Here is a 5,313-nt window from a genome sequence, read left to right on the forward strand (position 1 = left end):
CACACCCCACTCCCCACACCCTACCACCCCCCACACCTACCCCCCCACACCTGCCCCCCACACCCCACCTCCCCCCCACACCCCTACCTCCCCCCACCCCTACCTCCCCCCAACCCTACCTCCCCACACCATACCTCCCCCCACACTCCCACCTCCCACACCGTACCCCCCTTTTTCCCTCACGGTGTTTTTTTTTTTCGAGTTTATTCCTGTTTTGTTTATACGGTTGTTTCCTCCTTCCTGCCCTCCTTCTCCTTTCTCCTCCTCCTGTTCTCACTCCCTCACCATCACCACACAGTGCCCAAGCTCAACCCCATAGCCCCACACACCCCATCAAGATAATGGTGGCGCCACAATGCTGCATAAGGTCACCATCCTCTAGTAATAATACAGGAATGGCAAACTTATTGATTCTGGCACTTTAGGTCGTGCTGAGATGGACGGGTTTCAGCATCTTCCATTTCCTGCCTCCTGTCCGTGTAAGTGTGCGTGTGGCAAGCTTCCTGGGTGAGGGTTCGGTTTGTGAGAGGAGGCGGGGAGAGGAAGGAAGAGAAGGGAGGAGGAAGAACGAGTCAGGAGCTTGGAGAGAGAGAGAGAGAGAGAGAGAGAGAGAGACATCTAGGAGAGTTAATGCAGGTGTGTGTGTGTGTGTGCCAGTGTGTGCATGTGTGATGCATGTGTGCGTGTATAAATAAGTTTGTGTCTAAAATAACAAAATCCAGATGTGCTGAGCGACATATAACTTTTAACGCACCTGACACATAAACTCTTAGAAGTGCTCCAGCCACACACGCACGCGCACACACACACACACACACACACACACACACACACACACACACACACACACACACACACACACACACACCATAACCAACACAACTCATGAGGCAAATCCAACACCCATATATCACATCAGAGAAGCTCAGAGATTATGGTCACAGAGGTCAGAGGTTACTGAGGCACATTTTAACCTGATGACGTCACAATCTCATGATTAATCCTGGCCTCAGGTGATGACAAGTCCCAGTGAACCAAGACACTTGGCGGCTACAGGTTAATCACGAGAGGTCAGAGGTCAAGGTCACAGTGTCAGAGGTCAAGGCTCAGTGTCAGGGTCAGAGGCCAATTTCAGGCCGCAGGTCGCCACTTCAAGGGTCAGGAGGTCATGCCACAGGGGGCAGAGTTCTCACACTTTCAGTGGTCAGGAGGTCACACTTTCAGGGATCATAGGTCACAGTTACAGGGTCAGAGATCAGTGTCAGGGTCAGAGGTCACATTCATCACCACCACCACCACCACCACCACTATCATCACTACACCACCACCACCACTATCACCATCACCACCACCATTATCATCACAACCACCACCACTATCATCACAACCACCACCACCACCACCACTATCATCACACACCACCACCACCACTATCATCACCACCACCACCACTATCATCACAACCACCACCACCACCACTATCACCACCACCACCACATCACCACCACCACTATCAACACCACCACCACCAACACCACTATCACCACCAACACCACCACTATCACCACCACCACCAGCACCACCACCTACCACCACCACCACCACCACCACCACCACACCACCACCACCACCACCACCACCACCACCATCACCACCACCTATCACCACCACCACCACCAACACCACCATCACCACCAACACCACCACCACCACCACACACCACCACCACACCACCACTATCACCACCACCACTATCACCACCACCACCACCACCACCCACCACCACCACCACCACCACCACCACCACCACCACTATCACCACCACCACCACCACCACCACCACACCACCACACCACCACCACTATCACCACCACTATCACCACCACCACTATCACCACCACCACCACCAACACACTATCACCACCAACACCACCACTGTCACCACCACACTACCACCTACCACCACCACCACCACCACCACCACCACTATCACCACCACCACCACCACCACCACCACCACCACTATCACCATCATGTTAACTGAGTTTGACTGAGTGTTATGTTCATCTCTGGTTATATTTACCATTTATTGATGTTATGTTCTTGGAACAATGTTCCCACTGTGTTCTTACTGCTTCGTTTTTCTCTTCCTCTATGGTTTATCTTTCTCCTTCTTCTTCCTCTCTTCCTCTTTCTTCTATTTTCATCCTCTTCCTCCTCCTCCTCCTCATCTTCCTCCTCTTCCTTCTCGTCCTCCCCTCACCATCATCTTCGTCTTCCTACTCCTTCTCTTCATTCTTCTCTTCCTCCTCCTCTACCTTCTCCTCCTCTTCCACATCTTCCTTCTCCACCTCCTCTTTCTCCTCTTCCTCCTCTTTTACCTCCTCCTTCCTCCTCCTCCTCCTCCCTCGCCAGCAAGTTAAAGTTATGATTTTTTTTAACACATTTTCTTCCCTCGTAATTTGCAGACGTGAAAGTATCGGAAAATTGCAGCAGCAGTGAGAGCCAGAGACGATGTCATTAGTGGTGGTGTGGGAGCCCCAGGGAGGGAGGGAAGGAGGGAAGGAGGGTAGGAAGGGAGGGAAGGAAGGGAAAAGCAGGAGGAACATTTGGCCTTAGTTTGGAAAATACCTGGCGAGTTTGTGAAGTCTGGGGAGGCCGGGGAGGAGGTAAGGAGAGCTAAGTAGTGCCATACAGTGCCAGGTAGATATATCCTAATTAATGGCACTCTTAACCTCTTTAAACGAATTGTCTTTATAATTACATTTGTATTTATTTTATTTTGAGATTTTGGATCAATTTTAGAAAGACTATTGAGTTGTATAAGACCAAGACAGATGGTAAAGAGGAAGCTGTTGTATTTGGCACCGACGTGTGGCACCCTTGAGGAACTTTACCTGGTAAATGTGGCACTTAAGAGATATAGTACAGGCGTCCATGGTGGCAGGGGGTGGGGGTGCCAGGTGGGAGAGACACACTACACTGAAGGAGGAGGAGAAGACGTAATGTTTCTCTCTCTCTCTCTCTCTCTCTCTCTCTCTCTCTCTCTCTCTCTCTCTCTCTCTCTGTTGTCAATTTTTTCTTCTCTTATATTTTACACGCGTTATTATCCAGTTATCATTAGCATCTAGTGTTTAATCATAAGTTGAAATGATCTGAGTTACGGTGGACGATTTTATTCAGCACAGGAGGGACTCCGTATAAAAGGGGTTGACAACTGACCATCCCTATAGCTCTTAGTATAACACGGACGAGTCTTCTTCCTCGTTCTCAAGATTTCATAAATAAAATTCTTCCTCAGCCGTATCTCACTCCCTCATTTAAGCCACGACACACAGATGGTTTCTCAAAAGTTCGTACGTTTATATTATTCCCTGGATTAAGAAATAAGAACATATCTAACTGGTTCTTTTTAAGTTCGGACAACACAAAGATGGGGGGAAGGCGGGGAAAAGTACCCGATATATTGAGACTAACATAACTGAATCCTTTAATTAATTCCAGGTTAGGTAAAAGTGATAATATTTTGTACGAACGTTTGTGAATGTCCCCAGTGTCCTTCATTATTATAATTCTCAACTACACCGTTAACTAAGTTTTTTTAGTGGATTTTAATAATTCCTGAGGAGAAAATCTTGACACTGGTTAATTATAATTCTTTAATCTAACACTGAGATAATCTTTTCATCTCCCTCAGCTACAACATTCACTCGTACACCAAAACAAAAAATAACAACACAACCTTCATAAATGAGGAAAATTATAGGTGTTATTTACTGGATATATACGAATTATCTTGATAATATAAGACTTTGAAGACTTAGTGCTTGAGAGTCTTAATTCTGCCAGTCGCCGCTAAACGCTCGCTTCTCTAGCTCGCCTGCAGCCAATGTGTCCAACTCGAGGTTTATCACTCAAGACTCCGCAGGGATTGGTTTATTATCCTCAAGGACCACCTATTAAGTATTCCTCGAGGACCTCAAGTACGACCTTAAAAGCTTTTGAGGTTATAGGAAATGATGTGGAGTGGGAGGTGGTGCATGGCGGTCACCTTCAGGCATTACTTTGAGGAGACGCAGACGTGGTGGTCTCTGATATAGTGGCGAAATGACGAGGAGTTACATGAATCGGCGGCTGTAGCGATGGCGAGGAGTCACACGGATCGGCGGCGGTGGCGATAATATACGAAAATAACAACGATAGCCGTAATTGATCTTGCCCTCACCACCATCACAAACCACAACCACAAACCCTCCCCCCACCATCAGCAGCTCCTCTCCACCACAATCATTCTACTCCCCCATCGACGGAGGGAGAGAGGGAGAACTAGTCACTTATCAACAAAATACTGAACTAGGAGAAATTAAAGCCAAAAATCTCACATTAGTGAGATAGATGGTGGATGCATGAGTCACCGGCGTGGAGGGAGGTTAATTTGTTTACATGGTGTGTAGGGAAGGTGGTGGGTAGGGTGGCGGGGTAGGCGTGGAGGGGTAGGTGGGTGGTAGGCGTGGCGGGGTAAGCGTGGAGGGTAGGCGTGGCGGGGTAGGCGGGGTAAGCGTGGAGGGGCAGGCGTGGAGGGGTAGGCGTGGCGGGGTAGGCGTGTATATAGAGCCATTCGGGGAGGTTAGTTTAGGTTAGTCTTCAGCTAATCCAATTACACACGTGCTGAGGCCCTTAGCTTCAGTTAGGTGGAAGAAAATCTAAAAAAAAAAAAATTGTCTTAAGAATCTTTGGGTATTCGGCGACTAGTTAGCTCCCTGAAGACAGAGTTAAGGGATTTTTAAGGTCTTGTCTGATTATTTGTTGAATTTCTTCTTTATCTCCTCTTCCTCTATTCTCTCCTTCCTTTTCCTTTCTTTATCATTCGTCTTCCTTCATTCTCTCCCTCCCCTTCAATTCCTCCTTATCTGTTTGTCTCTCAACATCTCTCGTTCATCTCGTTCTTATGTCACCGGATTCTTCTCTCCTCTTCTCTTAACCGGATTGTCTTTCGTTACCCGATTAACCGGACACTATCCTCTTTAACCGGACACTATCCTCTTTTACTGGACATTTATATTCACGACTGGGCATTATCTTTCATAATCGGATATTTATGAGTTATGATATTAACCGTGACTTTATCCTTCTTTAACCGGAGTTATATTTGTAACAGGAGCATGTAACAAGAAGCATGTCAGGAAGCAATGAGTCACTACCTTGTAATAAGGAGCATTAATGATTACCATGGAACAAGGAGCATTTAGCCACTTCTAGGTAACAAGACGTGTGCTATAAGGAGCATGCGACAGAAACAAGTTAGGGAACGTG

The sequence above is a fragment of the Homarus americanus genome, unplaced genomic scaffold (assembly GCF_018991925.1).
Source record: "Homarus americanus isolate GMGI-L3 unplaced genomic scaffold, GMGI_Hamer_2.0 scaffold27231, whole genome shotgun sequence".
NCBI lineage: Eukaryota > Metazoa > Arthropoda > Malacostraca > Decapoda > Nephropidae > Homarus > Homarus americanus.